Raw genomic sequence first — 17,960 nt, 5'->3', positions numbered from 1 at the left:
ATCCTATAGCTACTCCCTTAGCTCTCTTAACTGGGGAATCTGCATAATACCATGTCGGATGTTGTCTAGACTTTAGCTTAATATTTTTTTTTAACTCTAGATGTGTTTCCTGCAAAAAAACAACTGAGGCCTCTCTATGTTGTAATTCCCTGTATAGTCTAAATCTTTTACCCGGGCAATTTAATCCATTTACATTATGGGTTACAAAGCGTATGTCCTCCATATTTTATTTGTCTTCTTCCTATTTTACCATTTCTTTTCCTCTTCCCCTTCCCTATACCTCTTCTTTCATACAAGATGTCAGTTTTAAAACTCCCTATCCCCAGTCCCACCCCACTTCTCTCCCTCCCCTCCACCCCCCTCCCCCTCCTTCCCCCTCCCCTCCCTCCCTCCCCTCCCCCATTAAATACCCCTCCCCCCTGCCCCCTCACCCCTGTTAGGCTTTTTATTTGCCTATAAATCATTTGTGGAAAAAGTCCCACTTTTGATTCCTATCTGGGGGCTCAGCTCCGTCCATGTGCCGCTCACCTTCCCCCCCTCCTCCCCGGTGTCCCTCTATCTATTTGCTCTCTGTTTTCTCTTCTAACTAGCTGCCATTCCTCTTTTCCCAACATATATAACTCTCTCTCCTCCTCTTCCCATCCCGGTATCTCTATTCTCTGCCGTTCAAATTTGTTACAAAAGTCTTTCATATCTTCAGGGGATCTCAGAGAAGCTGTGACTCCATCTTTCCAACCGATTAAACATGCTGATCGACCCCATCTATATTGCACCTTCTGTTTCTTCAACAGTTCCAATAATGGTTTCAATGATCTTTCTTCTCAGTGTCTCAGCTGCTATATCTGCAAAAATTTGAATATTTTTCCCTCCATATTTGATACTTGTTCTTCCTTTAATCTTCTTCCATAACTCATCCTTGTCTCTATAATTGTGGAACTGAACGATTATATCTCTTGGTTTTTCTGGGCCTTTTTCTTGTTGAAACTTTCCTATCCTGTACACTCCATTCAATTTAAACATTTCCGCACCAGATCTATCCATTATGGAGTTCAAAATTTTTCCTGTGGTCTCCTTTAGGTCTTCCCCCTGTAGCAGCTCTGGGACTCCTCTTATTCTAATGTTATTTCTCCTGTCCCTATTTTCTTGATCCTCCATCATATAAAGCAGTCTTTTCTGTTCCTTCCGAATATCTATTATCAGTTTTTCTAATTTTGGGATAATTTGGGTGTGGTATTTAACTGTTTCCTCCGTTTCTTCCACTCTAGTTAACAACTGTCCCATTTCTTTTCGAATTATCCCCATCTCTTGCTTTATGGATTTTTCTAAGTTTTTAAACATCTCCGCCATTTCCTTTTTATTTGGTATTTGCAGTTCTTTTTCAGTTTCTCCCAACTCCATACTTTCCAGTGTTTGTTGGCTATTGTTAGCTGGTCCCAGGGATGATCTTAAGCTATTATCTAAGCTTATTTCCAGTTCGCTCCTATCACTTATTTCCTGGGATTTTACTGGAGTTAATTTCCCTTGCGACGTGTATTTTTTTATTGTTCCAGTTTGGGAGTTCTTGGGCATATTTCCTTTACTATTTTTTCCTTTCATGTCACATATAGGATTTTTAGAGCTTTTTCAAGGCTCTGGGGTATATACTTAAACTGTCACTTCATTCTTCAGACCCTCTCTGGGAATTCCCTTCTTATTCTTTATGTTGGATATCAGATAGTCAGTAACACAGACTGAGAAGCTAACACCAACAGCTCTCACTCACCCTCCTCTATGGAGCAGCTTCTGAGTTGCAGTCCTGGGTTGTCCTTTCTCCTGCAGCCGTGTCCTCCTCTTCCAGGGAATTCCCTTGGGTCTCTTTATCCTCCTCTGCTTATACCCCGAGAAATCCCTGGAGACAGCTCTGCTATCACTGTCGGCATTTCCCCTGCCCCTAGGACGCCGGCCGGTCTCTTCCTCTCCCAGCTGTACACCGCGGCAGCCCACGTGGTAACGCCACTCCTCCTCGTCGCCCGGCAACCCCACACTCTCTCTCCAGGATCACCGCAGGCAGACCTCATGGGGGAAGACAGACACGACTCTCCGCTCCCCGGCCGACCGCCGTACCACCGCCAGGATCTCCCCTCTCTCCCGGTTAGTCTCCAGCCGCCCTCCGACTCAGCTAGCTAGTCTCTCGGGACACTTTAGGGAGGATAGGTGGGGGAGGCTATCGGAGAGTTCCTATTCTCCGCTCTCCTGTGCCGCCATGTTCGGGCTCCGCCCCCCTCTCGGTACAATGGATTTCGATGCACAGGTAAAAGCTTTTCAAAGTGTCCCTAACACCATAGCTCACATTAACACCTAACACTGGAGTCCAGGCAGATATGAAAGACAAACATTTATGCAGCTCTGTATTCAATACATGATTTCAATTCTTATTTGAATGCACACAGTGTAATCCAGTCCCTGTACAGCGGAGTTCAGACTGAAAGAGGGAGGAAGACACAGAGCATGCTGATAGTAGGAGAGAGCTCATCATTATGGTGCTCTTCCTTTTACTGTCCAGTCACAGGCTAAGGTTGATGTGGGGGAAATAAGACCTGTAAATGTTATCTAAAGTGGAGCTAAACTGTGTTTTAATAAAAGGCAGCATTTTACCCACTTTCCATTCTAAAGATTTACCCCCCCCCCCTTAATGGCCAGGCCTCTTTTTGCTATTCGGCGCTACACCATTTCAACTGATAATTGCGCGGTCATGCAATGCTGCACCCAAACAAAATTTACGTCCTCTTTTTCACACAAATAGAGCTTTCTTTCGGTGGTATTTGATCACCTGTGCGCTTTTTTTTTTCACGCTATAAAACAAAAAGAGACCAAAAATTTAGAAGAAAAATTATATGTTTTACTTTCGGCTATAAAAAATATATAGTAAACTCAAAAATAGTTATAAATTTAGGTCAAAATGTATTCTGCTACATGTTTTTGGTAAAAAAATCCCAATAAGTATAAATTGATTTCTTTGTGTGAAAGTTATAGCGTCTACAAACTATGGTATAGATACTGTAATTTACGTCATTTTTTTGCTATACAGCGCTGCACTAGTTTAACTGACAATTGTGCGGTCATGCAATACGGTACATAAATTAAATGTACTTCCTTTTTTTCATACAAATATAGATTTCTTTCGGTGGTATTTGATCACCTGTGCACTTTTTATTTTTAGCACTATAAACAAAAAAATTTAAAAAAACCCAATATCATCTCATTTCTCTCATACAAAATATCCAAAAAACTCAATTTTTGTCATAAATGTAGGCCAAAATGTATTCTGCTACATGTTTTTGGTTAAAAAATCCCAATAAGTGTATATTGATTGCTTTTAGAGATGAGCGAAGTATTCAAAAATTTGAGTCGGCTGATTCGGCAAATTCGAGGAATAAATTCGATTCGATGCGAATATATTCGCTGCGAATTTAACTTATAAAAAGGGTGTTTCTAGGCTTCAGAGAGCCTTTATATTAGTGCAGAACACTGTACCTTTAATTTAAATGCCCTTGGAGTCTGCTGGGGAAGAGAAATAATACTGTCAGTCAGTATGACATGCAGATGAGTGCCGTCGATCTTAGAATCACCGCACACTTCACTCATTTGGGCAGTTACGGGGCCAAAACCAGAGTGTGGAGCCACAGTGTGGCGGTGGAGGCAGCAGCAATGGGAGGCCATACAGCACCCTATGACAAAATGGAACCCACCAGCAGTGTGAGGAGACCTGAAAGTGGCACATGGCAGAGTGTGGCGATGGAGACAGCAGCAATGGGAGGCCGTACAGGGACCCATGACACACTCTGGACCTGGCAGCAGCATGAGGAGGCGGTACAGGGGCCCATGAAAGATTACGGGCCTGGCAGCAGCATGAGGAGTCGGTACGGGGGCCCATGGCAGATTACGGGCCTGGCAGCAGCAATGGGAGGCCCGTAATCTGCCAGCACCCTATGACAAAATGGAACCCACCAGCAGTGTGAGGAGACCTGAAAGTGGCACATGGCAGAGTGTGGCGATGGAGACAGCAGCAATGGGAGGCCGTACAGGGACCCATGAGACACTCTGGACCTGGCAGCAGCATGAGGAGGCGGTACAGGGGCCCATGGCAGATTACGGGCCTGGCAGCAGCAATGGGAGGCCCGTAATCTGCCAGCACCCTATGACAAAATGGAACCCACCAGCAGTGTGAGGAGACCTGAAAGTGGCACATGGCAGAGTGTGGCGATAAAGACAGCAGCAATGGGAGGCCGTACAGGGACCCATGAGACACTCTGGACCTGGCAGCAGCATGAGGAGGCGGTACAGGGGCCCATGACAGATTACGGGCCTGGCAGCAGCATGAGGAGTCGGTACGGGGGCCCATGGCAGATTACGGGCCTGGTAGCAGCAATGGGAGGCCCGTAATCTGCCAGCACCCTATGACAAAATGGAACCCACCAGCAGTGTGAGGAGACCTGAAAGTGGCACATGGCAGAGTGTGGCGATGGAGACAGCAGCAATGGGAGGCCGTACAGGGACCCATGAGACACTCTGGACCTGGCAGCAGCATGAGGAGGCGGTACAGGGGCCCATGGCAGATTACGGGCCTGGCAGCAGCAATGGGAGGCCCGTAATCTGCCAGCACCCTATGACAAAATGGAACCCACCAGCAGTGTGAGGAGACCTGAAAGTGGCACATGGCAGAGTGTGGCGATGGAGACAGCAGCAATGGGAGGCCGTACAGGGACCCATGAGACACTCTGGACCTGGCAGCAGCATGAGGAGGCGGTACAGGGGCCCATGGCAGATTACAGGCCTGGCAGCAGCAATGGGAGGCCCGTAATCTGCCAGCACCCTATGACAAAATGGAACCCACCAGCAGTGTGAGGAGACCTGAAAGTGGCACATGGCAGAGTGTGGCGATGGAGACAGCAGCAATGGGAGGCCGTACAGGGACCCATGAGACACTCTGGACCTGGCAGCAGCATGAGGAGGCGGTACAGGGGCCCATGGCAGATTACGGGCCTGGCAGCAGCAATGGGAGGCCCGTAATCTGCCAGCACCCTATGACAAAATGGAACCCACCAGCAGTGTGAGGAGACCTGAAAGTGGCAAATGGCAGAGTGTGGCGATGGAGACAGCAGCAATGGGAGGCCGTACAGGGACCCATGAGACACTCTGGACCTGGCAGCAGCATGAGGAGGCGGTACAGGGGCCCATGGCAGATTACGGGCCTGGCAGCAGCAATGGGAGGCCCGTAATCTGCCAGCACCCTATGACAAAATGGAACCCACCAGCAGTGTGAGGAGACCTGAAAGTGGCACATGGCAGAGTGTGGCGATGGAGACAGCAGCAATGGGAGGCCGTACAGGGACCCATGAGACACTCTGGACCTGGCAGCAGCATGAGGAGGCGGTACAGGGGCCCATGGCAGATTACGGGCCTGGCAGCAGCAATGGGAGGCCCGTAATCTGCCAGCACCCTATGACAAAATGGAACCCACCAGCAGTGTGAGGAGACCTGAAAGTGGCACATGGCAGAGTGTGGCGATGGAGACAGCAGCAATGGGAGGCCGTACAGGGACCCATGAGACACTCTGGACCTGGCAGCAGCATGAGGAGGCGGTACAGGGGCCCATGGCAGATTACGGGCCTGGCAGCAGCAATGGGAGGCCCGTAATCTGCCAGCACCCTATGACAAAATGGAACCCACCAGCAGTGTGAGGAGACCTGAAAGTGGCACATGGCAGAGTGTGGCGATGGAGACAGCAGCAATGGGAGGCCGTACAGGGACCCATGAGACACTCTGGATCTGGCAGCAGCATGAGGAGGCGGTACAGGGGCCCATGGCAGATTACGGGCCTGGCAGCAGCAATGGGAGGCCCGTAATCTGCCAGCACCCTATGACAAAATGGAACCCACAAGCAGTGTGAGGAGACCTGAAAGTGGCACATGGCAGAGTGTGGCGATGGAGACAGCAGCAATGGGAGGCCGTACAGGGACCCATGAGACACTCTGGACCTGGCAGCAGCATGAGGAGGCGGTACAGGGGCCCATGGCAGATTACGGGCCTGGCAGCAGCAATGGGAGGCCCGTAATCTGCCAGCACCCTATGACAAAATGGAACCCACCAGCAGTGTGAGGAGACCTGAAAGTGGCAAATGGCAGAGTGTGGCGATGGAGACAGCAGCAATGGGAGGCCGTACAGGGACCCATGAGACACTCTGGACCTGGCAGCAGCATGAGGAGGCGGTACAGGGGCCCATGGCAGATTACGGGCCTGGCAGCAGCAATGGGAGGCCCGTAATCTGCCAGCACCCTATGACAAAATGGAACCCACCAGCAGTGTGAGGAGACCTGAAAGTGGCACATGGCAGAGTGTGGCGATGGAGACAGCAGCAATGGGAGGCCATACAGGGACCCATGACACACTCTGGACCTGGCAGCAGCAAGAGGAGGCGGTACAGGGGCCCATGGCAGAGTGGCGAAGCGTAAGCAGCTTAAATTGAAGGCCATACAGAGGCCTATGTTAAAAATAATAACGTGTTTGGGGCATGATTCATGGCGGATTTAGTCAGTTGTGTCAGGAACTGGTGGTTTGAAATCCAGACTAATCCACGCCTGATTCATTTTCACAAACGTGAGTCTCTCCACACTTTGGGTGGACAGTCGTGTCCTCCGCGGAGTTACAATACCTCCTGCCGCACTAAACACGCGCTCCGATGCCACGCTACTGGCCGCGCATGACAGCCTTTCAAGGGCAAATTCAGCTAGTTGGGGCCAAAGGTCAAGTTTCGTTGCCCAGTAGTCAAGGGGATTGTCTACCTCGGTTGGCAGGGTGCTGTCCAAGTAGGTCCAAGCCTGTTGTTTGAGGTCCTGCTCCAGGTCCACCTGATGCTGCTGCTGCTGCGGCTGGTTAGTAGTTTCCTCACTGCGCTGGTGAAGAAAGCTACTCATCATCGACTGCAGACTGAGGCAGCCGCTGCTGGTGGAGCTGCCACTGCTCCTACCACCCCACCCCTCCCCTGCTGCCATGGCAACGGAACGCGAGCGCACAGGGCCCACAGTGTCTGAGGATGGACGTTGGCGCAGAAAGGCAGAGATCAACTGACTACATAGGTGGTTTTTATAGTACGTTATTTTGGCCTCCCTCTCAGCAGGTGTGAAAAAGGCCACCATTTTTGAACGGTAGCGAGGGTCCAACAAGGTGGACAGCCAAAAGTCATCCCTCTGTTTGATGGTTATTATTCGGCTGTCGCTACGCAAGCAACCGAGCATGCTATGGGCCATTTGTGCCAAGGAATGCGAGGGACTCCCTGCCTCCATCTCCACAGCATACTGCCACGGTGCGTCTGGGTCCTCTGTCTCCTCCTCCTCCTCCTCCTCTACCAGATGCTCCTGCTCCTCCACTCCTGTCCGCTGAGTGGAAAAACCACCCATTTCACTCAATAATTCCTGAGCAACAATGTCCTCCTCTACCTCCTCCTCTTCTTCCTGTCCTGCCCCCACAGGGGTCATGTGGCGTTGAGATCTACCGCACCCTGACCAGCCATTGTTAACAGCATTTGTTCCAGGACGTGCAACAGAGGAATGACGTCGTTCATCCCATAGTCCTGCCGACTCACGAATAGCGTGGCCTCCTCAAAGGGCCTGAGCAAGCGGCAGGTGTCACGCATGAGCTGCCAATGGCTGACATCTAAGTTACACAGGGGAGTACCTTTATCCGCTTGTAACATCAGGAAATCGGTGATGGCCTTTCGCTGTTCGTAAAGGCGGTCTAACATATGTAGGGTTGAATTCCACCTTGTTGCAACGTCGCAGATCAGGCGATGCTGTGGAATTCCGTTCTGCTGCTGCAGCTCAAGGAGGGTGTGCTTTGCGGTGTAGGAATGGCTGAAATGCATGCAAAGTTTACGTGACATTTTAAGGATGTCTTGCAGTGGGATGGTGGATTTTAGGAACCGCTTGACAACCAGATTGAACACGTGAGCCATGCATGGCGCATGGCACAACCTTCCTTGACGCAGAGCAGACACCATGTTCTTTCCGTTGTCGGTCAACATGGTTCCGATTTTCAGTTTGCGCGGAGACAGCCATCTGTCGATTTCTCTGTTCATTACACTCAGAAGTTCCTCCCCTGTGTGACTACGTTCGCCAAGGCATACCAGGTGCAGCACAGCGTGACACCGTTGCGCCCTGCACATGTGATATGCCGGTCGGGTAATGGGACTTGGCACGGGGGTGGCGGCTGAGGACACGGCAGAAGAAGAGGTGGTAGAGGCGGACATCTTTGCTGGACCAAGGACGTGCAAACGTGGAGGGAAAAGCGGCGTGACCTGTCCAAGTTGCTGGTGCGGCTGTGCCGGCACCACGTTCACCCAGTGGGCCGTAAATGACATGTACTGTCCCTAACCGTAGTTACAGCTCCACACGTCGGCGCTGCCGTGCACTTTGGCAGAGACCGACATGCTCAAAGACTGGCCCACCATCTCTTCTACATGTGAATGCAGGGCTGGCACTGCCTTTTTGGCGAAGAAATGACGGCTTGGCACTCTCCACCGCGGCGCGGCACAAGCCATCATTTCTCAGAAAGGTGCTGAGTCCACCACTTGGAAAGGGAGGGACTGCAGCACCAGCAACTTGGACAGGAGGACGTTCAGCTTCTGCACCGTCGGGTGCGTGCTCGCAAACTGTTGTCTCTTGGAAACGGATTCCAAGAAAGACTGCTGACGGAATCCGTGAAGAGGAGTAGCAGGAGAAGGAGCATCTGAACGAGCGGAAGATGCCAACGAGCGACAACTCCCCTCAGCAGAGGTGTTGGAGCCTTGACTGGCTGATAGAGGGCAATTGACGTCGGGTGTCGGAGCAAGTAACGGAGCGGGTGATGGAGCGGAGGCTGGGGCAGGCAGAACCTCCGTATCTTTATCACGGTTTTCCCAGGCCACCGAATGGCGACGCTGCATATGCTGACGCAACGCTGTAGTCCCAACATGGGCCCCCTGGCCACGCTTGACTTTCTGGCCACATAGTCGACATACGGCTACGTTTACTTCCTCGGGCGGCTTGACGAAAAATTGCCACACCGCCGAGTAGGAAACTTTGCCCCCGCTACTCCTCACTGGCTGACTGCTACTTCCTCCGTGCACACCGGCACCACTACTGGCCGTGGTGGTAGGCTGCAGTGGAGCTGGTGCTCTACTCCGTGGCCGTTTGCCTCCACTGACACTGCTGCGACCCTGCTGCCTCCTGGGCAACCCACCGACTGTTTTGCTCGCTGCCAAGCTGGCACCCTCTTCTCCTGATGATGCGGAAGCAATAGCCTGATGACGACGAGGCTGCCAAGTGCGATCAGCCTCATCATCATCAATTAGGGTCTCCGCCTCACTACTAGCCCCCTCGGCTGCGTGTGGGTCAGGAGACAGACCTGTCTCTAGAACGGCTACCGAGCCACTCTCCTCGCCAGTACTTCTTCGCCTGGCTGCTGAAGAGGCGGATGTCTCCCCCCGTTCCTGACCGCCCTCTGTTAGCTCTTCCTCACTGTACAGTGGGGCTGAGCCCACAGCATGCGATACTTTGCTTGGTGAGGGAACACCAAAGGACAGGGGCAGGTAGAGGACACGTGATTTCAGTGGGCTTGCTCCCGGGCCATGCCAACTAAACGGTTGTGTCTGACGTACCCACCGACCGTTGGCTGTAGGTGTCAGAGGTGACCTGGGAAGAGGAAGACGACTGAGACAACCAATCGATGACGGCAGGGTTGTCGGTGGAGACACGACCGCTGGATGACACCGGGAGCACTGGCCTCTGGCTGCGACTAGTGCTGCCTCGACCCCTTCCTCTGCTGCCACGTCTGCTCGCTCCTGAAACATTGCCTCCTCTGCCACTCCTCTGCGTGTTCTCTGACATACTCTTTAATTCAACGATTCTGTGTCCCTGAGTAACGATTCTGTGTCCCTGAGTAACAATTCTGTGTCCCTGAGTAACAGTTCTGTGTCCCTGAGTAACAATTCTGTGTACCAAATGCGATATCTCCTGCGCTCCGGGACCCAGACTGGTGGTAAGTAGATGGAATCAGACTCCAAAAAAGCAAGGAGGGGACCACCGAAATAGTTAAGGTCGTGCAGCTCCACACCAAGGCTGGGGAAGCCCAAACAGAACTGTGAGGAAGAACAAAAAAGAAAAAAGAAGCGCACCAACCTTGCGCATTACCTCAGTAACCAAAATTTATTAAATAAAAGAATGGTACTCACAAACAGCGAATAAAAACAGGCATGTCAGTCCTCAAAGGGACTTTAAAGGCAAGATGCAAATGCGAATCCCATCATGGAGGAAGCCACTCAGTACAGCTGACGCGTTTCGAAGGACAAGCCTTCTTCCTCAGAGCCTTCTTCCTCAGTAACAATTCTGTGTCCCTCAGTAACAATTCTGTGTCCCTCAGTAACAATTCTGTGTCTGTCCCTGAGTAACAATTCTGTGTCCCTGAGTAACAGTTCTGTGTCCCTGAGTAACAATTCTGTGTCCCTGAGTAACAGTTCTGTGTCCCTGAGTAACGATTCTGTGTCCCTGAGTAACAATTCTGTGTCCCTCAGTAACAATTCTGTGTCCCTCAGTAACAATTCTGTGTCTGTCCCTGAGTAACAATTCTGTGTCCCTGAGTAACAGTTCTGTGTCCCTGAGTAACAATTCTGTGTCCCTGAGTAACAATTCTGTGTCCCTCAGTAACAATTCTGTGTCCCTCAGTAACAATTCTGTGTCTGTCCCTGAGTAACAGTTCTGTGTCCCTGAGTAACAGTTCTGTGTCCCTGAGTAACAGTTCTGTGTCCCTAAGTAACAATTCTGTGTCTGTTCCTGAGTAACAGTTCTGTGGCCCTAACTCTGTCCCTAATACAGAGAGGTCTGTCTCTCTTGAATGACCGGAGGCAAATGGAGAATTGTAAGATGGCCGCAATTTATAGCTCCACCATTACACAGTGCTGGCTGGCTGGCTGCTGATTGGCTAATGCGATCACATGTCATGAATGAATGCATTATGGGTCAGCGCGCCTTATCTGCGCTCCTTCCCAGAGATCCCCGCTCCGTCGCCACACATGTCGCCGCCATTTTTGGAAAAATTTCGATTCACATTCGTTTCAAATTTTTCCTAATATTCGAAACGAATTCCACTTCGCCAAGTTCGATTCGCTCATCTCTAATTGCTTTGTGTGAAAGTTATAGCGTCTACAAACTATGGTATAGATAATGGAATTTACACAGCTTTTACTTTCTGACTGCCCATCACATTTCTTGAGGTGCTAAAATACCAGGACAGTACAAACATTCAGGGTCACCCCAAGGATGACAGAGTGTATTGTCGTTGAAATGCATAAAATACCTTATATTCTCATATCTATTCCTGGCCATGGTAGCAGAGAACACGGGCATATAATGAATCGGGCCTGTGGACTAATATAACCGCAATTCATTTTTTTAGTAATGTCCATGTTGAGGGTTAGGCCCAAAAAAAAATTTAATTTGAAAACCGTAATGGGTTTCCATGCGAATGGTCTGGCAAGGTTTGAATTTGGGTTGGCGGTGATAAATTATTGTGCATATAAATTGCTTTGATCCATAATTAATGCATACACATCTTCCATGAAAAACAGCTCCAAAAAATCAAGGGGAGTAGTTAAATTTGCTGTTTCCACCTGAATTCCGGGTTGGGCAGTGAATGGGGGAAGTACGGGTGCTGCAGAATTTGTGGGCTGCCAATCAGGATTTGCAAACACATCTGGAAGGATACTAGGGGCTCTACGGGCTTGTGTGCAAATTTTTGGTGGTTGCAGGACAATACTTGTGCTCACCACCGCACCAGCTTGTACTGCACTTATGGGACTCGCCCCGTCACCAAGTGATACTGCAATGCTGGTGTGTGAAAGACCAGGATGTAATAGGCCTCTGGTGCTCGCCAGTTCACCAAAAGGTAGAGAAGCACTAGTATTGGCACTCTGCTGCATATGAGAGTCATCAAAATTTACCAACAAGTGCTAAGAGAGATCAGGCTTAATTCTGCAAACACTGCAGTTTTGTGTGCAATGTATCAAGTGACAGTGACCTACTGACACTGCACTTGCTGGGAGACAAGGGGGGTAAGCGTAGGGGCTAAATGCGGGAGCTGGCAGGTGCCGGGACTGATCCCGCTAACGCTACGTTTTTGGGGACACTATACTAATGTGAAAATTGGTACAGTGCTGATCTGTTCAAAGATATTGATCCGTTCAGACACTATACTAGGGGGTTTATTGTGCATGAGCGTATTCCTGGCAATCAAGGGGTTAAATGTGATTACTGGTGTACTGACGGGCAATCTGACGCTATCTGGGTGGGGCGTGAAAACCACGGGAGCGCAAATCACGTATATATACGTGATTTTTCGCCCCCGTGCCGTCCTGTAGCAGTATTTCTATAGGGTGGTCAGGAAGCAATTAAAGAAGTGGTTTGGGTTACGGTGCTGCATTACTTTAACTGACAATTGCGCAGTCATGCCATGCTGCACCCAATTGCAACCCAGCCTCATGCTACAGGGTGCCTATGTGGCTTCCCTGTCACATTTGGTTCTACTGGATAGAAGGGGCAGCAGGGGCAGCATATAGAGGAACCAATGTCCTCCATTTTCCTCCTGCAGCCACTGAAAGCCAGCTTCTCTTCCTCTCCCTCCCGCCAGCATTCAGTGGCTGCAGGAGGGAAATGGAGGGCATTGATTCCTCTATATGCCAACCCTGCTGCCTCTCCTTTCCAGGTTACTTGTTTCTTGCTGCCCCCAGGTCTCTGTGAGCTCCCTTGGCCCCCCACTCGTCCCCCTACAGTGTCGGCTTCCCCCTTCCCCTCTCCCACCAGCTGCTATGGGGTACATTTCAGGATGGAGACTGGGGAAGGGGCCAGTAAATACGTAATTTACTAGCCCCTTCCTTTTCTGAATGGACACAATCAGTGACGGTACTGATCGCTCCTGTGTCCATTCATAACTGAGGCATAGCAAACTATGTTCACTCTCTTTCAGTTTGTGAATGAACGGGAAGCTGTGTATAGAGCTATTCCTGTCCATTCATTCTGTGCAGCTGAGGCTGCAGAGATGGAAATTATGGTCAGTGTCCTCAATCTTCTTTCTATGTCTCCAAGGTGAAACACCAGAGGTCTGTTTAGACCCCTGATATCTCACCAAAGCCCCCCAATGCAGCTCCTAAAAAATAAGTAGAAATTAAAGAATGAAACTGTAAAAAATAAATAATTAAGTAAAATGAAATGTAAAAAAAAAAAATAAATAAAACAAAAAAACAAAACAAAAACTACTGACATTGTCCATTGCCCTACTGATCCCATCCACTGCTCTACTGACCTCATCCTCTGCCCTACTGACGCTATCTACTGCCCGACTGACCACGTCCACTGCACTACTGACCCCGTTCACTGCTTTACTGACCTATCCTCTGCCCTACTGACACCATTCACTGCCCTACTGACAACATCCACTGCTCTAATGACTGACACCATTCACTGTCCTACTGACACCAACCTCTGCCCTACTGACACTATGCACTGCTCTACTGACTGACACCGTTCACTGCTCTACTGACACCATCCACTGCTCTACTGATTGACACCATCCACTGGCCTACTGCCCTACTGACATGCCCACTGTATTACTGACACCGTTCACTGACCTACTGACTTACACTGTCCACTTTTAAAGTGATACAAAAGGTTCAGTTTTTTTTTAAATAACAAACATGTTATACTTACCTGCTCTGTGCAATGGTTTTGCACAAAGCACCCTGATCCTCCTTTTCTTGGGTCCACTGCTGGTGCTCCTGGCTCCTTCCCCTGAGCCGCCTCTGTGTTTCTATGAGACACAGAGAACACAGTGTGGCTCCATCCCCAGCAGGGGCAGCCATTGTGTCTCAGCCAATAAGGAGGGAAAGACCTGTGAGAGCCGCTGCTCTCATGCACATTGCTAACATAACCTAACACAAACCTTAACCAGGCCCTAATACTATAAAATGTAAAACAACCCTCAAAATTTCCACTCGCCGGTTTGCATTGGGTGAGTGGAAATTGTGTGTTGGAGGGGCGGCGGTGGGGGCAGTTACAAGCCTTGATATCCCTGTATGGCTTTCAATGAAGCAGCTGAAAGCTGCAGGAGGGAGAGGAGGAGAAGCGGCTTCCAGCTGCTTTATTGAAAGCCATACAGGGAGATAACTGCCCCCACCACTGCACCAATCATCCCGACCGTCCGTCCGAATATCAGTTTCTTTCTGGCCCACCCCCTGCATGCTCCTCAGTGCCCAGCCCTACCTCATTCTCCAAACTAATCTGCCTCCCCCTGGGCCTGCCCACACTCCAGCCCGTGCAGCTTCTCAGAAGAGGATGTGTGGGCGGGAAATATTATACAGAGCAGCCGACAGCCCTGTGATGACAATGTGAGTCTGACCCACCTTCCTTCCCTTCCTTCCTTCCTTCCTTCCTTCCTTCCTTCCTTCCTTCCTTCCTTCCTTCCTTCCTTCCTCCCTTCCTCCCTTCCTTCCTTCCCTCCCTCCTCTTCCTTCCCTTTCTTACTTCCTTTCCTCCCTCCCTTCTTCCTTCACTTCCTTCCTTCCCCCCTTCCTTCACTCCTTCTTTTCTTCCTTCCTTCTTCCTTTCTTCCCTCCTTTCCTTTCCTTTCTCCCCCTCCCCTTCCTTCCAACAGTCCGTACCCCTCTCCCTGCACTATGTATCACACCGCTGACCTCCACACTGTGCATCATTTTGTTTCCCTATTGATTTAAAGCACGTATTTTACTTTTATGTTTACATTGCTTTTTGATAATATTTTTAAAATTGTTGTTGTTAATATTTTTTTTTACCTTTATTCTGCGTAAAACACTGAACAGAGTAATTTCATGAGATAATTTATGAGGGCGTGTTTAGGGGCGGGATTAGGGGAAGGGCAGGGTAGGAGTTGGGTGGGGCAACTGGTGGCGAGTAACTCTTAAAGCCTGGCTAGTAGCTCAGAACTTGAAAATTGTGAGCCCTGATGTAAAATCAGAGTTTAGTGTTAGGTGTTGACCTGAATGTAGCAATATGCAGATCTATCAGTGCCTTGTATTGCTGGTCTTCGATGGGTAAATGCATGTAGCCTTTGACTTTAGTTTAGAACATTGCAAGTGCAGTTGACCTGCTTTAGCTGCTTTTGCATTCCCATAAGCTTTTATGGGGAGAGAAGCAGTCTTGAAGTGAACAAAAGCCCATCAATACTGGTTATATCTTGTTCTGGGAGCAGCAGCACAAAAAGTTAACAGTCCCATTGAAAACTGTGACAATCTGTTGGTGCTGAAAACTAAAGGATATCAGTCCAGCACAACTGTTCTGTTGGATGTTATCCCCATTAATGACCAAAATGACCTTGAGAGTGCAGGCACTTACTATGACCTGCAGCATCATGTAGATCCTTCAATCACCAGCCTTGTGGTGATTATCATTGGTGTAAAATCCTTACCTGTCTCTGCGGCCCCAGTATCTCTTGCATTAGAACACAGAGAGTTTATGTTCTTTGTTGGGGTGCACACAGGTATATCCTTGCCTGCCTATGGAGTTTGGCTTATTCCCATCTTGCCCACATTGCAGTCATGTGTACCTTATCCCCTAAAGAGCTGCTGGTACTTTGAGTCCTATTTCCCCTCTCAGAACATACACAGCCAAGCACACAGCATTTTCTGCATTCTTCCTCTGGCTCAAAATCCAGCCTAGGGGTGAGCAGCAATCAGGATGGCCGCATTGTAGGCCTGCTCCTCGGCCAACGGACACATCGTCCGATCTTCCAGCCCTCAGGGAAGGTTGCCTGCCTTCACTCCAGCCCCTCCTAGCCCTCTGTCCCCCGCTGCCCCAATGGGCAAGAAATCAGCAGCCTCCTGCACTTCCAGCGCTTGGCGGGGCACGCCGGAACTTGCGGCCTACCCGCTGGAGGCTGCATCCAAAGCCCCAGCCTCGAGTTTGGGTCTCCCGCCGGAGGCCGCAACTGAAGCCCCGGCCTTGATTTCGGGTCCCCCGCCGCCGCTACCCACGGGTGGGCCGGATCACAGCGGTGACGAATAGGAATCCTTGCAGTCTCCCACTCCAGCTCTGGGGGATGCTGAGCTCCTGTGCCGCTTCAAGTTCATGCTGCAGCTGGAATTATCCTCCGCTACTTCCAAGAAAATTCGGGAGTTGGGCAATCAGACGAACGATCTTGAAGATAAAATGGATGCTGCGGCCACAGTCATTGAAAGTCATGAACAGGATTTGTGAGACCTCAAGAAAGAATTGGCGGAAGTGCTTCTACGGCTTGAGGATTTCAAAAACCGTTCCTGCCGCGGCAATTTGCGATTGAGGGGTATCAGAGAAATGGTCGCAGATCTCACCACAACTGCTAATGCTCTGTTTCAGGAGCTGACGCCTGCCATTCCCGTTGACCGGCTCGAATTTGACCGCATACACCTTTCATTGGGGCCCAGACGACCGGATGGACCCCCGTGGGACATTATCATCAAGTTTACTTACTAATGCACTAAGGAAACTATCCTCTCGGCAGCCAGAAACAACGCAGACCTCAGATTCCAGGGGCATCGCTACCAGTACTTCGTGGACCTCTCCCAGACCTCTCTTCAGAAGCACTGCCAGTTGAAGCCCTTCATTTCGGTCCTGGTGAACCGCAGAATTAAATATGCCTGGAGCTTTCCTCTACGCATCACCTTCAACTACCAGGGCCGCAGCCACTCTGTTGCCAGAGGAAGAGGCCCACTCTCTCCTGGAATCTTTACACCTTTTTTCGCCAGGAGGCACTACTCAGAGCCCAACTCATTCACCTGGATCCCCAGTGAGGCAGCTTCCTCTGGGCCGCCTCTGGGAGAGATCGTCCAACAGAAAGAGGGCCCTCCCTCAGACCCCTCTACAATCAAGTCCGTCCTGCTCTTCTCCGGGCTGAAGCTGTATCTTGGACCTCTCACTTTGTGTTCACCGTTGGACTTTCCTGATTGGACCGTGAGTATGGCCCTTAGGGCATTCCCAGTTTGTTAGTTTTCCAGGTTGGGCCTGATCCTGCCTGTTCCCTTGGGTTCCATCCTTGAGTGAGGGGGTCACCTCTTGGACTTGAGGATTATGACTTTATGCCATTGCGGCCTACCACGGGTACGGGTGACGTTGTTCGGGTTCCCATTGGTGGCATGGGCTGATGGTTATATCTGGAAAACTCCTCCTGCGCTTATATGGACAATCCCTACCTCTAAGCTGCTGGAACTGAGAACCTCACCCTCAAGGTAAAAGTCAAAACAATCTATACGAATAGTGCAGCGCTAAACAACTACTAACTAAACAGTGCAGAAAGCATATACCCCTATATACAATATACACATACAAATATCACAAAAATAAACATAAATCATAGTATGCAGAAAAAACCCTTCTCCTGATCCTCATCTGAGGGATCATAAATCAGTGCAAATGAGTGTGTGCATCCCTATCCAGGGATGAAAAAACAGTGAAATGTGAACCACACTTAAGGAAATCACAATAACTTCAATACACATAAACAACCCCCCATGTATATTCAATTGAAAGTCCACAAAAATGTCATGCTCTGAATGGTCATCACACACATGCAGGTGATATTCTTGTAACCGTGATCATAGGTGCCAATCCTCCAATAGCCAAATTGCCCCCTCACTTTCTTACAAAGACCCCACAAGGCCAGCACGCCAGATCACCCTTTGATCCTCACAGGTGGTACTCTTCCTGGATTAATACCCTACTTGTGGTCATCAATAGTGGCACTCTCTCCTCTCCTTACAACTCTCCTCCAGCCACTGACACCAGCAATATTAAGTTTCCTCCATGCAGGGCCCCAGTGATGAAACAAAGAACATCCACCATAGTATAATACTGTTTAATAAACTGAAGCCAGACAAACACAATAAAATG

Source organism: Staurois parvus, unplaced genomic scaffold (genome assembly GCF_062004578.1).
Source record: "Staurois parvus isolate SC_StPar_1 unplaced genomic scaffold, SC_StPar_1.0 ptg001805l, whole genome shotgun sequence".
Taxonomy (NCBI): Eukaryota; Metazoa; Chordata; class Amphibia; order Anura; family Ranidae; genus Staurois; species Staurois parvus.
The sequence above is the reverse complement of the archived record's forward strand: the minus strand, read 5'-3'. Positions refer to the sequence as shown.